The following is a 22,530-nucleotide window of genomic DNA, read 5'->3' on the forward strand; positions in this document are numbered from 1 at the left end:
ATCTTGGCCCAATATCCGGTCTTCAGAAGGGGCCAAAAGCAGATGTAAACTGAAAAATGCAAAAACAGGGTAAGCACAGTGATACTGCGTCTTACGCCACCTAAGCTTGATGCTTATAGCTCATCTCAGGTTATGCTTTCCTGTTCACAAAACAGCAGGACATGTAAATTAAGATTATACTTTTCTCCACTGACCATGTACAGTGTTTCAAAATCTACAGCAGTAGGAAATGGCCTCCCCTTCTCCCAGATATTCAGAACCTGAAAAAGAAGAGCCTGATTAATGGCTTGAGATGCTCAGTGGAACAGCAATGAATCACAAAACTTTTGGCTTAAAGGGACCCCTGAAGGTCATCTAGTCCCTCCAAGTGGTACTATCGCAATGCTATCACAGGTCAAAGATCCCTTTTCAGCATGGCTGCTGTGCAGGCAATTACACGGCAGCCTGTATGGACAAGAAAGGAATTAAAATCTGTTTACTGGACAAATGGTTTAACTCCCAAACTACAATGTTCTTAGATTTGTGGAAAGAAAACCAACTACAGAATGCAGTCACCAATGACATCAAGTTTATTTTGAATACTGACTTTGTCAACAGAATTTTCTCTGAAAGTGTGTTCATTTTGTCAGCACACACATTTCACGTCACTAAATATGCATGGCAGTAAGTTATGTTAATGTCCTTGCAGTGTGAAGATGCAAGGGGAAAACAAACTTTTCCAAATATCTATCAAAGTAAACAGAATCTGCCCAAGACTTGTGGGTCTTGGCATGGTGAGATCTCTTTCTGTAAATCTGTTTGTAATTACTGTCCATTCTCAAATTTGAAGGAGCATGAGTCACACACATTAGTGGGGAATCCAATCAAATCTTTATGGGGGGATCCAATCAAATCTCTGTACACCAACCCTAGCAAAAAACACAGCAACTAAGCCTGAACTGTTTCAGAAATACATGCACTGGTGTTTACGAGAGAGCAAAATTCAAGACTATAGATACAGAAAGATTTAAAAATTGTTCCTATTTTCATCTTTGTATGTTGAACTAGCCAAAAAGTAACTACTGTGAGGACAGGAACAAAGATCCAAACAAAACAACCTTATGCTACCATGTAAATTTATGGTGAACCCATGCTTTCAATGCTGTACGTAATCTTTTGTTTTCCTTGAGATAAATTAACCAAAACTAGAAAAATTAAAGAGAAAGCAACAAGAATAATCATGGTATTCCAAGGCATTTTTTGATAACTAAAAAGACTAGGTTGCTTCTGCCAGAAGAGAGCTATCTAAGGAATGGAATAGGCATCTATGAAATCATGAACAGTGTAGGGCAGAACAAAGAATGACTCATCCATAGTATCCACAATACAAGAAATATGATGTTTCCTTTAAAGCAGGCCACTGGAGGGGGTGTTGGTAAAATAGCAGTTGAACAAAATTTACCAAGTGTAGGCCCCTGTGTTGCTGCAGAACACATCAGTAGGAACATAACTTCAATTCACAAGCCCCTCAGTTATAGGTTAAAAGAGGCCCAGGGAACAATCCCTCTCCATCTACGCTCTTCTCTACCTGTTGTGTAAGGCTCCTTGTGCTTACTCGAGATAAGATAACAGGCAGTATGGTTCAATACAGTAGATCAGTTCTTGTGGATGGCTATTAAAATTGATAAAAAAAAAATTGAAGTGAGTTTCAATACCAGAAATTTCAGATAATATGATAATAGATACATGAATGGAAACAGCTAGAACATAAATCTGCAGGAAGATATTAGTGAAATAAGCACGATCTTCTTCCACCACCTCTTGGTCTAGGTAAATACTCATAACTTAGAAAGCATAGAGTTAGTCTGCAATCAAACAATTACTTCAAAATTAAAATTAACTTTGTCTTCCAAACACTGACTAACAAAAAGCATCTGGCAGTTGTCTGCATACACCTGAGGGTCTCTGAGATCAGCATTTGCCCTAGAGACTGTTCGGTTCCCTTGACTTTGCCAAAAAACAAATCCCAAGTTCTACTTCTGTGCTGGGTTGTGGGAGGCATACCTCCAGGGTTCTGTGATGTCAGCAAGAGCTTGCTGGAAGACAGTTATCACATTTGAAACTCTTCTTGAAAATTAGCAAAGGAAGAAGTTAAGTATTTTACTATGTGAATATTCAGGAGTTTTCCGCAAGTCTACTTCTACTAGGAAAGGACAATCTGTCTCCTTTCTGTTCATCAATGTATTGCTGGCTTTTGTTGCTCCTTGTTGAAAAATATTTTAATTCAGATAGATGTTGACAATGTCCTGGTTTCAGACACGACAGGATTAATTTTCTGGAGTAGCTGGGAGGGGGCATGGCCAAGACCCTGTAGTTATTCTATACCACCTCACATCATTGCTGGGGGCAGGGGGGGAAGGAACTCTCTCTATTCCTGGGAGAAGGGGTTCCTTCCAGGCAAGAAAACTTGGTGGATGGAGTGGTCCAGCACTGTTTATTGTCAGGGGCTTTCCATTGTTTCTTTCTCTTATACCTTTTGCTATTATTATTGTTACTGTTACTGTTTGTTTTCTTATCCCATCGCTGTTTCCAGTAAACTGTTCTTATCTCAACCCACCATCTTTTCTTTTTGTGCCTCCAGCTGGAGGGGGAGGAGGAGAAGCAGCAGTATAGTTTTAGCAGGATTACTAAATTGAAGGATGCCATTCCTAAGCCATGACAGACAAGAAATAGCATACTCTCAAATAATTTAATGCTACTGTTACAGTAGTAAATAACCTATCTATTTTCTTACTGAAGGACATGAATATTGTTCTCTTGGTTTCCATTGTTTAACATAAACCATACAGAATTTTACTGAAAGTGAACAAAATCACTAAGACTATGCCCCTCAATAGCCTGAGAAGAGTCAGACGCAGCACCTGAAATACTGATGTGCAAGTGCACACATAGGCATTATGGACTCTACTCCAAGGGTTAAAAGGAAAAAAAAGCCTTTTTGACCCAAGGTATGTGCTGCATTTTTAATCTACCATTTCTCCAACACCATTCACTGTAGATACTACTAGTTATCAATATCAGCCTAAGGCTGGAGTGGGTAGCAGGCCACTTCTTCAGAGATGCATGATAGACATCACCATCAGAGCTTTGGCTTAGTATCACCTCCTCTTATTTCTTCTCTTGGGTAGACATAGCTGGAAGAATTTTTTTCCTGGTTCAAAGAGGTCTGCTCCTATTATTTTTTGCCAGCTACAGCAATGCATCTACATACTATCTTGGCCTAAAACCTCTATAAAACACTACATTCCTCTTGCTGGAACAAAGGGAAAAAAACCCCAACAAAAACCAGAACAAACATGTTCTGATGAGAGTGAGTCATTTATTGAAGTTTTCTGAATTGTGTTTCACTTAGAAAAAAACTCAGCATTGAACTTTGGTCTACATTTCACAAAAATACCAAAATAAGCTCCAGTAAAGAAAAGGGTATTGTATCTAAAGAACAGGAATATGTCCTTCGAAGACATAATGGTGCCTCTTCCTTGCTCCTTCACAGTCAGACAGTGTTTGGTTTACAGCACTTCTGTCCTGTTTGTTCGAGTCTGGAGACAGCCAGCTGAAAACAACTAGTTTGGCCTTTTAATTAAAATGTTAGCATCTGCAAGATATGTCTTAGAATTATACCTAGAAACTCTATCAAAACAAACAAACAAAAACAAAAATACAAACCCCAACAACTCCAAATTGCAAATACACAGTACAAATAGCAATAAAACAAAAATTAAATCTTCCCAAGTTTTTAGGATAACAGGTACATATGGGCACTTTTCCCATTATCATGTAACATTGACTCTGAAATCCAAAAATAGCATTTAAATATATGTCAAAATTAATTAGTTTGCTGTCGCTTTTTTAATCAGAAATCCACAAATAGAATTATTTCAAGAGCAGACCCTACCATCTCCATGTCTGTTATTGTGCAACTACAAATTATCAACATGAAAGTCTCTGCCATATCTCACACTAAAAATTGTGCAGACAATGAAAATCAGAGCCAAATTCTCATCAAAATAAACAGGTCCAAGGTTCCCATGATGACTGAATAATTCACGATCACATGTAATTCAGTTTAAGTTTCTATTTTAGTTTTGACAAAGCCGCTGCAGACAGCAGCAATCATGCCTCAAATATTCCAAGACTGACATCCAGATATCACCTTCTAGGATGCGCACAGTGTCTTGCCCACTGGTGAGTCATCTAACTAAGCCACATAGATGTTACCCAAACCCAGCATTTTTCACCGTCTCTATTTTGTCATTCAAGACTAAATTGTTTATGAAGCTTGTCTCACCTATTTTAGTTTATAATCCTCAGAGACAGAGATCACCTATCACTTTTATAATATGTCACATAATAGGGCACACGGGCTGAATAATTCTATAAGCCCTACCCAAATATGGATGAAGACTGAGGAAAAGTAGAAGCAGTATTTATACAAGGTAGGTAGGTATAGGTCAGAGGAAGAGGGAGCTCTGATCCAGAGGAACAGAGTAGCTGGTGATAGATGTACCTGAAGAATTCATACCTTGCAGAAGTAAGAAATGGCCTGATAAATCTGGAAAATTAATTACTAAGTCTTACAAACTTGAATGCAGTCATGATAATTTCACTCCCATTACTCTAGTCATGTAAATACTGGTAGGATCAGCATCTAATTTTAGTGTTTAACTTTTGCATACAGTTGCAATCCCATTAAGCTCTGCAAAAGCATAGAAAGAAGGCCTAGCATACTCCTTCCTCTGTTCTGCTGCGCTAGAGCAATTTATTACTTATGCAATAAGCAATAATGATTTTGGTATTACTCATCACTATTTACACAGTGTTTGTGTGTGAAATTAAAAGCTTTCTGAAAAAAAACTTCTTTTGGACATTTTGTTCCAGTCTTAACAAGGAGAAGCACCACTAAGTTAAGTGCCACATTTCAGACCCAGCATTATAAGAGTCATGCCAATGTTCTACAGAGTGCTCTTAATGCTACTCCAGTCTTTATGTACTGACATCTATTTGAACACAATATGGTCATTTCAGTCCACCATCATTAGGATGTAATTATGCAACTTACTACCAACACATTACTGAGAAGATAAAAAAATGGCACTGTTATATTCTCCACAGATAGTAAAGCACAACCCTCTCACAAAAATCTTGACAACTAATCTTCTCCTACAGCTTCTGCATATGCACAGTATGAACATCCACACCTGAAAGCAGAAGTTCTGGTTGAGTGCAGTGTTAACTGCCAAACTTTCTCTCCTTAAAGAATAGTTGCCTATTTTCAATGTGCCTGATATTGCAGAAGCTGAATTCAGTTCAGCGATTGTTTAATTTTATTTTATGAGCAATATTGCTGGAGACAAAAAGGGTTTCTTGTACAGTTAATGGCAGCATGGCCCAAATGCTCAGCATTTCACAGAATTAAACCCTTATTAAGCAACAGGAACTATATACATATCATGAACCATAGAAAAGTATTAATCTCCTCTCCAAGAGATCACACGCACAATCAAAAGCCTGACACCTTCCGAACAACTTTATTTAGAAATACTATCTCTGAAAGCCATAAGATATTTTAGTTTCAATTCACAGACAAACATTTTCACCAACAGAGATTTTATAAGGCATGATCTCTTCATTTTAGTGAGTTACACTCCATATCATGTACAACTCCAATGAATAACTGCTTATGTATGTTATTTACACTCTTACACTACAATCCATGAGATTACAACACAAAAACATATTCCTGAAGTTTTCTGTTATATCTCTCTCTCATATATATCTTTATTTTACAACTTTGGATGGACTCTGCAGGGAAATATGACTTATTTCCAGTTAATATTGTACTTATTCACAAGTGCGTATCACAGGACAGGAAACAATAACTTCTTTGAGTTTCTTGCTGAGTTGCATTCAGTTTTCAAAGTTAAGGAATATTTGATTGGCATAAACTGGGGGAAATGAGCTGCCAAGAGAACAGGGAAAGTGATCTGGGCACTCAGGCCACTCATGCTGAAAGTCTGTGACAGAGTTGTATGGAAGAACAAAGACATTGAGTTATATTTAACAGACGATGAAAATCAATACCATTTTACAAAATGTATGGGGCCACCCTAATATAAGCATGGATAAAAAACACATAAAAATACATAAAAACATATAAAAATATAAACCCATATAAAATATATAAAACATATAAAATAATAAAAAAGATATTTTCTAGAGAAAGAAAACTTAATAAACCTTTCCTGTTCAAGACTGATGAAGGGGATTTGTTGGAATGCAAAGCTACTAAAAAAACTGCAGGAAAAAAAAGCAACTGCGAGGTAGGTAGGGTAGCAGAGAACCTTGACTGCACCAGTCTTAGAAATGAGCTGAAATTCAAACAACACAGAGAGCCCACTATTACTTATGTATGTTGCTATCTGTTAGAAGCTTCTTAGCTGAATATAACAGGGAAAGCAGAAATGGCAGCTTAGGACTCCCACCAGTAAACTCAGAGAAGACTTGAAATAAACTTTTTCAAAGCTTTGATGAAACCAAAGGAGATACAGAAGGTGGCTGCCTACAATTGCAGGGGCCAGCTTTCTGATCCAAGAGTCCAGAAATTTTATTTTACTTCACATAGCAAGTTACTGTTAAAGTTAAAATGCTTTACTGAAAGTAAGTAAGAGACATTGGGCTGGGAGGCCTCCTCATCTGTACTAAAATGTCTGTAATTGTTACAGTTGATGACCATAAAAAGTTCATTTTTGGGCACACATAAAACACTCTGACTAGCTCACTGGTCCCACCTGCAGAAACCCTGTAATGAAGTGACAACATAGATTTCTGTATTCTCACACTGAGTAACGTAAGAGCATCCCTGATTATTTCCATTAAGGTACTGCAAATATAAAAAATACTACTCCTCCTTACAGAATTTAGACCTCAAGTCTTCAGATCTGCATATTACTAAAACAATGAATTTTCACGTATGCAGCTCTTCTACTGCATATGTGAAAATAATACTTTTCCTTTTTAGACCTTTGTAGTGACATGGAGCTTACCAATTGCTCTATATTTAGCTGCCAGACACAGGTTATGACCACCCTAAGGCTGTTTCAGACTTCTGGGTGCAATGACCCTGTGGAAATGTAAAGTCAAACTGGTGTTCTGGTTTTTCCAGTCAAGCTGGATGGTTCTACTCGCGTGCTTAAATATTTTGCTAAGTCAGGCTTCAGTGAAGGCCAGGATTGCAAACACGCAACAACAGCTGCGCTGGGTCAGACCAAGCCACCAAGCCAACATCATGACTCTGAAAATGATCAACACAGGACAATATGTATCACACTAGAATAAGCAAGTGCGACACCTCCAACATCCATTTCCCACTGCAGACCTTGAGATTTCCAAAACATACAGAAGTAATTTTCTTAGTTATTAATCCCCTAAAAATCCCTCTTTTACTTATTTTTTTCAGAGTCGCTCTGAAGTCATGCTATGTGCTCCATGGAACACTAGCTCCTTTTCTTATATATAGCTGTGAAGCACGGCACAGTCTGACACATTCTGCAATTTGCAGTCATTATGTTTTTCACAGAAACTGCCATATAGCAGGTACAGATTACTCAGAAAACTTTTATTAAAAATAAAGCAAAGCCATTTTTAAGTCCTCAAGGTAGATAAAGTCATATTTTCAAAGGTAGTGTGAATCAACATATCCCTGAATCTACAGTAGGTCTGAGACAACAGCCTTGATAGTCTGGAAGGCAATTTTACAGTCAGCATGGTGGACTTACCTTGCAGACAGATCTGTTCTGAAGTGGGAATTTGACTTGTGTATTCTAAAAGACAAGTGGCCCTGACACACCACTGCAGTAGGTGTGAATCTGCAGTAGGTCAGAGACAACAGCTCTGATAGACTTCAAGGCAATTTTACAGTCAGCTTGATGGACTCACCGTGCAGAGAGATCTGTTCTGAAAAGGCAATTTGCCTTGTGTACTCTAAAAGTCAAGTGGCCATGACACACCACTTACGTGCATCTTGTCTAGTAGTTTGTTTTTTTCCCTACAGAAAGTGAGACTGCTGCTTCTCAGATCCATATTCAGATAATTTGATTTTAAAGAGACCTCAGGAAAGGAGCCCCCCCGAAAGTTAACAGTAAGATAAGATAGAAGGTGAGAAGTTATTTTGCTAGTGATGAAAAGTATGGGGAGTTTACAGAAGCATGCACTGTTGACCCATTTCAGTATCAATTTTTAAAAAAATGTGTACTGAATACATATGAAACGCTGAAAAAGTACCATTTTCCCCATAAAAGCCTAAGTGCTAGGTTATGCTTAATATTTCATGTTTTAGAAGTTTTTTACGTTTAAATTCCTCTTGCAGCTTCCAGCAGAGAGGTGATTTGCAGATACAGTTTTTTCTGTAAAAGTTCCAATGAAATACATTTGTGTTAATGGTCTTCTTTTTATATTTCACTTCACTAAAACTGCCTCAACAAACATCCTTTGCCATTAAAAATAAAAATTAAAAAAAGTCATTCCCTAATCTGGTATTTTAATTTCAATCATGATGCATGCAGAGATATTTTTACTTTATTCAGTCACTTTTATCACATTTAAACTATGATTGCCTCAAAACACCATGAGTAAGCTAAGAAATATATATTTGGAAGTCTCCAAAGGAAAACTAAAAGCAAATTTAGGAACAGTTTCCATTTTTCTATGGAACAGCATCTTCATCTATGGGTTGGGAACCATCCTTTCAGCTAAGGAAGCATCAGCTTGGAATTTTCTCCCACTCGGCAACACTGAGACAACCTCTGTGGTGCTGCAGGAACCCTTATCACAAAGCAGAAAATCTCTCTGCAGCCACTTATCTCAGGGGGGCAAAAGCCACATCATTAGAGGCGTTGGGTCACCTCAGAACTTGAGACACCAAAATCTCAAGCTTTTCGTATATCAGATCATAAAAAAATTTTACCCTGCTTCTACATGTAATAAAACCTAATGGGTTAGTGGTTATTGATCATGCTATCACATTAAGAAAGTGAGGAAACCTTACTTATGTTCACAGCAAATAGAAACTATTCCTCCATTTCTAATGCAGTCCAATTACTTTGAGTTTTCTTTGTTGCATAAGACACTTGCTAAAAATTGCAGTGAAATTTTACACAGGTTCAAAGTAACAAAGATTATACTATGAACACAGTAATTTCACTGGTATCCACCACAAATCATTTTATTTTCCCTGGAACCTAGTGCAGATGCTGTGACTGTACAAATAGAATAAATACACTGTACTTGGAAAGGATTTATAAGTGAGCTCTACTGTAAATACCAATTCTGAGAAAATGAAACAGCTGCAAGAGTGCCTATCTTATTTAAGATTTCTTGGTTTAATGATTGTCTATGTTGCTCTTGACAGGTAGACTGCAGACATTTCTGCCTGAGATTATTACTTATCACTGAAATGTATACAGCACGAAGCAGTACAGAAGTCTTCATGAATTTATATGTACAGCAGAACACACACGACCAGCTGTCATTCACTTTACCTTTCTGTTGCTGACAGTAATATCAGGTAAGTATTTAATTCGTGTGCTGCCTCATATGACTAGGTACTCTATGAAAAGAAACATAATGACAACAGAACCAGTAACAACCTACTCACCCACCTTGCTTAGCTTCTTTTCACTGATTTGGGGTCAGAAGCATACCAAATCAGAAACCATATTTATTTAAAGATTGATTGCTAAACTCTTCATCTTAGTGTTCCACTTCACCTTTTCCTTCAAAAGGGAATAGGTTTTCATTTCTGCATGTGCTCACTGAACACATCTGCAAGCATTAAACACACATAGTGAAACCAGACCTGTAACAACACAGATGATGTTATGGCTAATGGTGAGGAGAGTAAATAATCACTCATTTTATTTTTCATCCTGAATATTGATCTAACAGTGCAATGTCTGCCCAAGATGCAACATCATTGAAAAAAAGTAAAAAAAAAAACCACGACAGTTACTAAGCAAGGAGGAAGAGCAGCAGCAAGCACTGCAATCCCATCTTGGGAGCCACTGGGCCTTTGTAGAGCTGACCCAGTTGTTCAAGGCCACTTACTTCTCCCTTATAATAGTGGCACAACTCTGGTGTTAATGCACCTGGTCAGATCTCTTAGTACAACACTGGCAGTGTCTCAGCAAGAGCTGTAAGATCTCAGTCCTACTCTTCCAGCCTCCAAAGGGAACATCACTGGGCTCCAGTTAGGTGTAGTTAGTGCCGTCAGCTGATGAAGTGTATATCCAGCCTCACAGTGTGTGTTCTACAGCTGATGCTGCAGTAATCATTAGCACTCAAACTTTAGTAACCTAAAGTTGGTTTAAAACTACTGTGGATATCTCTATGGTAACGTGTCTTTGGACCTCTGCATTGCAGCATCAAGTGAAGTTAGCAATGCCAGACAGCGAGAAATTTTCAGCTGGATCCTCCCAGCAACCAGAAAATACTAATCTATTAAAAATAAAGCTTTTAAAAGAAGTAGTAAATCAGGTGAAGGTTTTTTTCAAAATATAAACAGAGTCTCAGCCTGACTATAGTAAGTTCTGATTTACTTGAAACATTTTCCCAGAATTTTGTCCTTGAAATATTTCACTTGTTGAATTGAAATTTTCAAACAAACAGGAAATCCAATTCTCACTAACTTCCCATCGGCATACGAGTCAGTTGCCAAAACTTTTTGAGCAGACAAGCAGCAAAAGTTTGGAAGGAGGCTAGAGAAGAGGCACAGAAGGCTCTTCCCTGTTTTATGCTTAATCCTGTGACGGGCAGCATGAAGGTACTGCTCTGTATCACACATTTGTGTCATGATTCTTTCCTGTTCAAAGCATGCATGCTGGTAGCAGAAAAGAAGATATACCTACATTGTCAGATACTAATCAGTTTAGATAATACTTAGAATAGATAGAGAACACCTCTCCTTCAGAGTGAGAAAGAATGATTGAAGGCAGCTGGTAGACACAGGATATGAACTGTCTGCGTATTTAAATGTATCCTGCTTTGATCCCATTCTCAGTAATGGCAACCCCTCTACAACTGGTCAAATGGGTGGGGGAGGATCGGGAGGGGAATAAAACCAAACAAAACTAGAGGAGAGGCGCCAGCAGATGGCTCACCCAACCTGCAGATAAGCACACAGCAAGTACGTGCACAAACATATAAAAGGATCTCCCATTGTTCAAAGAAGGCAGACTATCTTCTTCCTCTGTGATCACTTCCTTAGTAATCCCATGCTGCAAGAACAGGCAAAAAATTAAAAACCCTGTAAGAGAGAGAGTGGCAGATCAACCAAAGGGAGTGGTGGCAAGAACACTGCTGGCATCTCCAAGTGATGTAAATCTCGCATGATGCACCTATGCTCTGCCACCACCTCCTTCACACATCAAGAAATGCTGAACACCTGTCAGGGAGGGTTAGGAACAAACCATTCAAAGAAGCACCATTGCCCAGCCCAACTACAGCTAAAATAACTAAGGGCTGTGTGGGTGATATAATGCCAGCTGTTCTGGTCCTTGATAACCCCTTAACCAGGGGGGTTATCACGGCCCAATCATTTATTTTTATTGAATTAAAAATAAAATGTGGGGAAATGTAAAAAAAAAATTTAATTTGTCCATTGCCTATCTGAAAAAGGTCAGATCTTCATCTCTCAGATGTCAGTGTAGTCTTTCTAGATTGCATCCTAACAAATGACATGGTGACTTCTGAACTGGGACCGCTGGACTACATGTATAAATTTCACATTTCTGTACTGCAGCTGGAAGTGCAAAATGATACCAGGTTTTTACTGTTCTTATTTTAAGCTCTTTTGTTAAATTTTGAAATAAAATGTTCCTCTTCCTTCAATGATATACAAAAATTCTAGAGTACTAATTGATAAATATAATAAAAATAATCACATTCATTTTCTTCATGTTCTGTTAGTTCTGTTTGGTTAGAAAGCTATCTCTGTTAAATGTTCTTACAAAGTGCAGACAATAAGAGTTAACCTGATCTCCCTCCTAAAAATTTCTGAAGTGCACAAAAGTTTATTGCTGCTCTTTCCCAGTCAGATATTCCTAAATCTGCCTGATGACAGTATCTTGTTGGAGTAGCTCTCCAGACTAAACTCAAAAGATGATCATATATATCTAGTATCCATTTTACAATATTAGCAACTCAAACAAAAACGCCTTGCAACTGTGAGCAAGCTGTCTCCATTTTCTTTCATTTTGTTCCAGTGGATCCTGTGCAGCTATATGACGTGTTCCCAAATAAAACAAAGAACGACATTCTTTACTCATTTGCCATTTAACAGGCTACAGAACAAAAAACATACATGTATCATACAGCAATTTGTAAACATACATGTGGATAGGCGAACTGCGTTATGTATTGACATCAGAGAATAAGCCGCGAGCGTGGTGATTAAGGGTCATCCTTTGACAGGCAGCCATCTACATCAACCATGCAGGAAAACAGTGGTCGCTGATAAGATTTTACATGGGAGCTACAGAAATACAGAACATTTTTCAGTTTTAAGCTGTCTGCAGATTTGCAGATATTTGCAACCAAACAAATATAACAATAAAGCAAACATGAAAGGATGGACTAAAGGAGTTACTTTCAGCAAGACAGATTTTTAAAATCTAATGCAAGGCCACAGATGTCTCATAGCTGTAAGGGGGCAAAAAAATTCTTGATCTACAAATAGCCTCTTGCATAAATCTGGTGGAACCCATGAAAAACATTCCCTTCTTTGAACACAGTTCATTACTACACTCTTTGAACTGTATGGATAGTCCCTATGCCACTAAAATGCTAAAGAGCCAAAAGAGATCTGTATGCGCATCGGCTGTTCTAGTTAATGCCTATCTGCAAACAGACACCCTTTCTGGTTGAGAAGGCCTGATCAGTACCACTAGTTCTTCTGCTATTGATAATTTTATGATATTTCACTTTCACAAACCTGAAAGAAGTCTGATATCTCTAACACCGTGATGCACAGAATCTAACTTAAAATGACAGCATTTTAAATATATTATTTTTAAGACTTCTTTTTTCTTGAGTATGTCTTAAATAGTATCTATAAACATCTTTTTATAAGCCACTAACAGTGTGAAAAAAAACCTAAGTTGTGTGGCTCAATCCAAGCCCACCTGAAGGACCAGAGGAGTAAAAGCTGTCACACTGAAATAAGAAAAATGCCAGAATATATCAAAGAAACTGTTGCACCAAATAAAGTGGTTATTTATCCAAAATCATTTTTGAAAGAAAAACCTACCACTAAGATTAAATTCATTCCTATGCACCAGACCCACAGAGGTAATACACCCTGTGAATCCTCTGCTGGCAATATTCTAATTGTGGTTGCAAAACAGGAGTGCATCCTGTCATTACACAAAGTTATCACAGAAGTTCCCAGAATATCAGAACCAGTTATACCAGAAGTATCTCCATAATAGAACAATTTTCATTCTTATGTTCTGCTTGGTGTTTTGTTTCAGTATTGTTTTGTTGTTGTTATTTTGGTTTTCGGGGGAGTACCTTTTCCCCCTCTTTTGTGAAAACTCTCTTTAGTGCAACAAGATCCTCCCAGCAAGCTCTTTTTCCTGTCTTATAGTAAAAGCATTGATTTAGCTACCAACATTCTTCTTGCAACTATCAGGATATTACAACAAACCAGCACAGTTTGTCTGGAGTAGTACTTCTGACAAGGAATAAAAAACATATGAAGGTAAGAGGCTTTTTCCCCTTGGAGAATATAGAGCTTGAACTGGCAGTTGGCTAGGAGTCTTCAATTTGTCTAGAGAAATACTAGCTACTTCTCTCTTGCTTTCAAATGTTTAATTGCAAGACTTAGACGGAGTCCTCTGCCGTTGTGATGGGATCGTTTATAAAACCCAGACAATCACAGACTATTAAATGACTTTAGGCAGCAGTGGATACACTACTACAGCTTTGTACACAGAACACCATCTAGGCATTTCCTGTTGCATCAGTCAATCTGATGCTTAGCACTGAGCGGTAAGATACATTTTTGTTGTGCAGCTATTATAAGATCTGGACAGAAATCACTAGATTCAACACTACATATCCTCAAGACTTACAGGTGTCAAAGGCATCCTGTGCCACTAAAACAGATCTTTTTTTTCCCCTCTAAGATACCTCTCTACCCACAGGCTCCTTCATCCCCAGTCCCTTTGGCACAACTCTCTGTCCTGGCCTCCTCCAGCCCACAACAGATGCCCCTTCCACAACCACTCCAGCTTAGGCTAAATTGATCATTTTTTTTCCTGCTTGAACAATGATGTCTCCTTGCTTAGCTCATCTCAGATCTTCACTTCATCCATGTCTTCTCAACCATCCACCACACTGTTATAGTACTCCAGCTGACCTTTTCATGTCTGCACAAAACTCTAGAAAAAAGGTAGCAAAAGATATCCCAGGTCTCCACCAGTACACTGCAGCTGCCATCCAGAGCTCCATGGGGATGGAGAGCTGTCCAGCAGCTGCAGCCCACCACAACATGTCCATGAGAATGTAAGAGTTCTAAACTTTGAGATGTCTTGCTATCCTGGCCTCCCTCACTTTGCAATCTGAGGCAAAATGAAGCAGGCTGAAACGAGGCCACAGCAAGGTACTCAACATGGCAGCTACTCCACTTCCATGAGTCACCACGCTGCGTGGAACACTAACACAGCCCTAACCATTTAATACATGGGAATGGTTTTATTCTGAAATGGAATATAACCACATTTTCCTGAAACCTTGTATTATTTCACAATATAATTAAACAGTTGTTTAAGAAACATCTGTCTTTGCAACAAGGAGGAAGTAGCAATTCATCAGGCAGGATTCTTTGGAATGCATGGATTTCAGGGAAGCCATCTCAGAGGCAAGAGGAAGAGAAACCCACAGTAGCCAACAGTCCAGGAAGCAGGGTACTCTCATGGGAGAATCTCTTTAGACTCTTTCAAAACAGAAACTTGCACTTGAGTGTCTCATCTCCAGAAAAAACCCTAGCCATTATATTACCACCTACCCTGGGATCTCAAAAGAAATTTGACTAACTTTGGAAAACAACACACACAAAAAGTTAAAGTCTAATTTTACCTCTCCTTTTCTAAAAGAGATTTCTTGGCTTTCTGTCTAGCACAATGGCTTGATAAATCACATTTCAAAATGGACACAATGATTATTAAACATAACTGCAGGAGAACAATGGCCATTAACAACATTCAAGTTCACAGTGGTCTCAGACAGCCTTCCAAATCTGTGACAGGGGAAGAGGAAAACCACTTTCAATGGCCCTGTGGCAAAATGGCTGACCTAAGAGCAAAGGGAAAATTGACTGCTGGAAGCAGCTCCAAAGCTAACAAAAGAGACCTCATGCCCAATTCCACACTCAACTAAATTGATTTTTTAACAGCACTGAAAGGTATGCCCCAGGTAAGTATATCACTATTTGATTAAAACATGTATATAACGAGATAGAAATCAGAACTCACCCCTCCAAATATAAACTAATAAATAGTAATTAAATCTAACAGGTTACAGCTCTATATGCAAACCAGCTGTGAGCAGTTTGTCCTAGACTTACAAATAGATGTTGAATACCTTGATTTCTAACAGCTACATTGCTTCAATACTCCATTCCGCCCATTTCAGCAGTGGACATTGCTGACCCTACTAATGTAGAGTTTCTCAGCTAAGTGTTGTTTCTTGGAAATTCTTATTTAAACAGTTTTATAATATCTATACTCATGCTTACACTTGGCTGCATTCTCTGTGAATTCTGTGTGCTGGAGTCCAGGTGGCCCAGATTTTTGCAATTCCTGCTCCACTCTTCCATGCTATGAAACCAACCAGTGTTGGTCCAGTTTTCCCATTCTGTTAGAGAGCAAACTGCCTCTTCAGATGCAGTATGAATCCAGGGCAAGAGGTCAATGAATCCCAAATCTACATCAAAATTAGTTCTGCATTTTCCAAGTGAGTAACTCACATTATTAGGAATTTAATATAGAGAGTGATTCTAAAGTAGCACCATTTAGCTGAGGGGTTTCTCAGCATAAATCTACACTCTACCCATTCTATACTCAAGATATGAAATATTTGGCACTGGAAAGCCAAATCAGTGCATAGAGATATGCAGGGATTTTTTTCGACTATTCTCCAGAGTACCTCTCTATTCACAGAGTCAGAGGTAACCCAAAGGAACAGCATGTCTCTAATGCATTTTGTTCTTTTATAGCTGACAACAAGGGTGAGAAAGTAATTTACAAATAATTGGATGCCGAAGGCTGAGGTTGTGGTTGACATACATGGCTGACCTGAAAGGGAAAAATAAAGTTTACAAGCAAATGGACCTCGCAAGTGAAGAAAGTTACCTGCACTAGACACTGTCTCCAAAAAGCTGTACAGCATGGCACCTTACTCAGAATTAATAATGTATCTTTGGACAGCACTTCTTCCTCACACAGATGGAAAGATGACTCAAGCTTCACAATCCAAAGGCATCAGTGTTTCGGGGGAGTTGTGGAAGCTCCTGTAGAATTAGCTCATTGTGCTTTACGGTCTGTGAGATCGCCCCAAGGAAGATGCCCTCAGAAAAGCAAGAGGACAGTCAGGTGTTGTGTTGCTGCCCTGCCAGACTGGTGACTTAGTGGGCTAGAAATACCCCTACTGATCTGTGCCAGAGGAGACAGTACTACACAAGGGATCATCAGGTGGCAGTTGTTACTATAAGCTCATGCCCTCAACCACTTCAAACACACAGGCTGCCTTTCACAGTGTTCTGTACTTTTATCTTTACATCAGTAAATGTGATTGTTGATTTTCTGAAGCCATAATCCTGGCTTTGGTTACCATGGCAAGACTCACTAAAGACAGTTAAACTCTGCTACACCATAAAACACTTCACATGTTTTTTTCTAGGAGACACAAAGCTACATAGAGTCTTTGCTACAGGCAATTTCAGAAAATTACATGTACACTAAAGATAATTCTACAAATTTTACATACGCTTTGGGCTACACCGAAAAACCCTGTAGACAGAGTTGAGTTAGGGTTGAGATAGAGTTGAATCTTCCAAAAACATAAGAGGAGTGACAAATATGCAGAGACGAAATACAGGCAGAGGATAATCTACATAGATAGTAAAGTACACTGAGATCTGGCAGCAAATTAAGAACTACTTCACAGAGCATTGCCAAATTTTTGAAAATATGGACTTGCATTACTCCTTACTTCAGGAGTGCCTATGTTGCCTATGATCCAGCCTGATACCACTATCTGATCTAGGAATCCATGGAAGTACAGAAACCTGTCTAAAATAACACCCCCCCAGAGAAGCTGAAGGATCCCCATCAGGAACAGGAAACATTTTTGAGAATCAGGTGTTTACATGCTCATTACAGCAAAAAGGTCTAGCTCATCATCTCATTGTGATAGATGTCCAAGGCACAGAAGGGACACTCAAATCAGCTGGAAGGAAATGTCTCCAAGAGGTGTTTGGTAGTCTTACCTCTCTTAGTCTACCTGCAGATCATGTATACACATTTACTTCAACCTGCTTAAATACTCTGTTGTCTAAACCACTACTTAAAATATGATAGAAAACTAGATTATTCCTCACCTGAAGGACAAAAATGGAAAACTATGTGCCCACTTTTTGTATCACACCCTAGTGATTATTAAACATTCTCAGCTGCAGGAATTCAAACCTATCTCCTGCATGATAAGAGCACGCACTATTTCCCCAAGATATCTGGCACAACTCCTCAGCTTGCATTATGTCTTTCAGCTGTGTGGTCAGTTTTATTTTAAATCCCTTTTGTCTGCATCCAGCACAATCATGGAGTGTTAGAAACTGTAAAAAGATTCACATCAAGCAGAAGGTGAAAACCTCAGTCTCATTTTGCCCATAGCAAACAGTAATAACTGGAAAACACATGCTAATAATGGTCAGTTTGCTCAAAACTGCTTGGTATTTTGGGCACTGAAAGCAGATGTTCCAAAATAACTTTTTACCGGAGAACTTAGAGGGTTCGTGGGACTCTGCTGACTTCCAGTGATGAAGTGGTTGAGGCTCATGGCTCTCTTACAAGCTTCCAACACTTTTCCTATACGTGTGGGTGCACATTTTATATTTAATGATATAAATGCATATCATCAAGAACAGTTTTGGAAGTCCAGAACGCTGTGTGACTCAATGTGCAGTCACATTTTAATCCACCAAGCTTCTTTTTGCCAAGTGCTTTAATATTTTCTGAAGAAATGGTATTATCTGTTCTGTAACTATTCTTCTGTCTAGCATTGCTTAAAAGCATAACTACAGGGCTTGCTAAAGTTTACCTGAATCATTTGAAGGAGGAATGGAAAGGTCAGATAAAGAACAGTAAATCTTTACGAAAGTCCTTTTAGTGTATTCTTTTAAGATGTCTGGGCTTAGTCATAGAAGAGCCACTTCTATACTAGCAATATCCTTTATGGTAAGAGTTATTCAGGCCAGCACCTCTTATAGAACATCTAGCCTGAATTAACAAGGCTCTGCATCATAACATATTTCAATACTTTTTGGCCTCCACAATCTTTTCTGCTTGAACTATGTTCAAAAAATGTCTTCTCTGGTGTGTTTTACATGTTACAGAACTTACTAGCAGACAATTAAACAAGAGTATACTTCAAACAGAACAGGAAATACAGTGATTTTTCTTACACATGATCCTGCTTTAAAGGGAAGAACTGTACTCAAAATCAAGGCAATGCTTATGACTGCATTTCTCTGGTACCCATGGACCTGATGCGACTTTCTCAGTACCTGGATTTCTCAATGCTCTCCAGTTTGTATTTGGCAGCTGCATTCTTTTACATATTCCCCCAGATATAGGAAAAAAAATTGTAAAAGATAGGTTCTTGACATTTTGAGAAGGATATACCCACTCCAACACTTCCACCTTGGAACTTAACACAGACCAATGCTGGTAAGAGATAATGTCCCATGCTTTTTTTCTTATTTCTGAGCTTTGCTTCTAATAAACATTTTGCTATAAAAAGCCTGAAAACTGTCAAAACCTGCTCCTATTGTGACTGATCAAGGGAGGTTCATAAACAGATCTTTCTCTTCCACAAAGAACACAGCATAAGAAAACCCAAACCATTACACCTGCTGTTCTTGTAATTTCAAGACGAAAAATACAATAAAGTAATCAATAGAAGACTGCAGATGGTTTTGTGTTTTTTTCCATCTAGCTTACATGTTAGCAACAAGAGCTTTGAAACTTGTCTGTTGTTGTAGTTTTTAAAGTTTGGCTAATGCCAAAGCCTCAAGATGTTCAAGAAGGGAGAATCTATTCACACACTTCTGCTTAAGATTTGGCCATAATTAAAAGATGTACTTGTAAACAAAGATAAGGTAAACTTTTTTTACCTTTTTAAATCTCCAAGGAAGTGTCCAAGAAACTATTTACTCCTTGCTAAACCTTGCTGGTTCCGTTGCACTTCAGAACCAGAAATAGTTGAGCAATGGGTCAATCAGCCTTTATACAGTTAGCATCTTTCCATGTTCAAAGCTATGCTTCAGTGATGTAAGCTAAATGCCTTGTATCTTTATATAAAGCTGAGGTAAGGTTTGAGATATTAATACTCTTTGTTTTGATACTGTTTAGTTTTATTAAGGAAGGAACAGGGGCAAGGAATGTCTGTTTTTTAATTGAGTGCTTCTGACCAAGTACCTTAGTAACACAGTGTATGGCTGGGCACCAGAAAGCGTGGGTCCTTCTCCAAATCAGGGTGCAGGTGCATCTTCTAATACTTAACAAGTCCACTTGAGATCTTTGTCAGCAAGCTTTAGATATTAGTTACCAAGCTTCCAATCCACAAAGAAACTCACACATATACCAGAACTGCTGAATGGTTACTCATAATCACTGTGAGCAGGATGGGACCAACACATCTCATGGCTCTGAAAGTTCAGAACTTGTCATTAAGGAAAGGAGAAGAAAAGAAAACAAAAAAATACTCTTGCCTTTGTAACACTATCTCACCCCAAATGAATATAGATCAGATAGACTTTAAAAGTAAGGTTTAGATAAGTCATATGTTCTAACTGACGTGGGATCATTGTGTGTTTGGGGTTTTTTTTGGCTTTTCTTTTTTTTTTTTTTTTTTGGTTTGGTTTTGGTTTGGGGTCCTTTTTGGTATTTTATTTAAATTGAATAGTGTTGAAATCATTACAGGTTGATTTATTTTAATGCCTGTTTCATATTATGGTGTGGATTAGTTTTAAAACATTGTATAAAGACAGGGTCAAATGTAAATAATGCAATACTTGATTGTGTAAACAATTAAAGATCAGTTTACAACACAAAACACCAAGCAGCATGGTTTAAGTGGGTTAAACAGTTACACAACTGGAAAATTATATTAATACATAATAGTGCTCACAGCCATTTGACCATTGTTTTGTCCCCTGAACAGAGTTAGATGAGATTTTGTGGTGGTTTAACCCCAGATGGCAACTGAGCCTCGGGCAGCTATCATTCACTCTACCACCAGCAGGATGGGGAGAGAATCTGAAGAGTAAAAGTGAAATAACTCTTGACTTGAGATACAGACACTTTAATAGGCAGAGAAAAAGATATATATGTGAGCAAAGCAAAACAGGGAATTAATTCACTACTTCCCATGGGCAGGCAGGTATACAGCCATCTCCAGGAGAGAAGGACCCCATCACATCTAATGGTGATTTGGGAAAACAAATGCCATCACTTCAAACATCCTTCTCTTCCTCCTTCTTCCCCCCACTTTACCTACTGAGCATGACACCACGTGGTATGGAATATCAAATATGGCTGATACATGCAACTAAGCAATACAGCAGTTAAAACCATGTAGTATTGCTAGATACTCCTTCTGTACCAAAATAAATATTTTCATTTTGAACTTCTATGGAAATAAATACTGTTATCATATACTACTAGAGAAACATATTTCCACACTTTTCCACTTATAGCTCATCAGGTATCATATATGATTTTGCCTTTATGATAGTTCTATAATAGTCCAACCTTGCTTTAGTCAGACAACCTGTACGAAACTGTGCCAAGATTGGCAGTAAGAATGGAGTCTCTAATTCAATTTTAAAAATTGTATAAAAAATTTTACATATCTTAATTTTTATAAGAATGAGAATATTTCTACTATGTAATTGAAACAGTTTGTCAATAACTTTAAAAAACCCCAAAACCAGAAAATCTAACAAACCCATAATTAGTAAAAAGAACTGAAAATATAGAAAAAAATTACAGAATCACAGAATCACTTAGGTTGGAAAAGATGTCCAAAATCATTGGGTCCAACTTTTGACCAATCCCCCTTGTCAACTAGACTGTGGCACTAAGTGCCACAGCCAATCGTTTCTTGAACACTTCCTGGGATAGTGACTCCACTACTTCCCTTGGCAGCCCATTCCAATGCTTCACAACACTTTCCATGAAGAAATTCTTACTGATGTTCGACCTGAACCACACCTAGTGCAACTTGAGGCCATTTCCTCTCATCCTGTCACCTGAAAAGGCCGACCTCCACCTGGCTACATCCTCCTTTCAGGTAGTTGTAGAGAGCAATAATGTCTCCCCTGGGCATCCTTTCTCCAGGAGAAACACCCCCAGCTTCCTCAGCTATTCCTCATATGATTTATGCTTCAGACTCTTGAACAGCCCTGTTGCCCTTCTCTAGACTTGTGCCAGCACCTCAATATCTTTCCTGTAGTGAGGGGCCCTGAACTGGCCCCTGATTTGAGGTACATCCTCACCAGTGCCAAGTACAGAAGGATGATTCCTCCCCTGAACCCGCTTGCCACGCTATTGCCGACACAGGCCAGAATGCCATTGGCCTTCTTGGACACCTGGACACACTGCTGGCTCATGTTCACATGCTGTCGACCAGCACTCTCACACATCCCCCTTCTCCCCACCCCCAGTCCTTTTTCTCTTGGCAGCTTTCCAGACACTCTGCCCCAGCCTGTAGTGCTGCCTGGGGTTGTTGTGACCCAAGGGCAAGACCCAGACAGTACTTGGCCTTGTTGAATCAATAAGATTACAGTGCCAATGACAAAGTTCAAAAACATCTGAAATATTTTCAGTTTTAGTAACCAGAAAGTTGACAAATATATTTGTTTGTAAGAGCCCATGATGTAACAGCAAATCATAAATAATTATTAAGAACTGAATTACCACTTTAACATTTTTTTTCAATTCTCAATTTAATTGTGGAAGTATTTCTACTTTGTTCTCCTCCACATTAAAAAAAGAAATTTTATTTTGTGTTAAATATTTCACTTTGAAATGTAAAAAAACCAAACCAAACAACAAAATCCTTGAATCCAAGAAACACAATTGTTTTATTCCAGTTGTTCTTGAACTTTGTCCAGGTTCTTCTAAATGAGTGAAATGGTCAATTTGACCGCAGACA

General features: G+C 38.4%; 1 protein-coding gene across 4 annotated transcripts in view; it reads right to left on the reverse strand.

Moving 5' to 3' along the window:
- PDE8B (phosphodiesterase 8B) overlaps positions 1–22,530 on the reverse strand; it is a 74,134-nt gene that overhangs the window by 50,108 nt on the left and 1,496 nt on the right. The gene's annotated exons all lie outside the window — the stretch shown is intronic.

This window comes from Pseudopipra pipra, chromosome Z, assembly GCF_036250125.1.
Source record: "Pseudopipra pipra isolate bDixPip1 chromosome Z, bDixPip1.hap1, whole genome shotgun sequence".
NCBI lineage: Eukaryota > Metazoa > Chordata > Aves > Passeriformes > Pipridae > Pseudopipra > Pseudopipra pipra.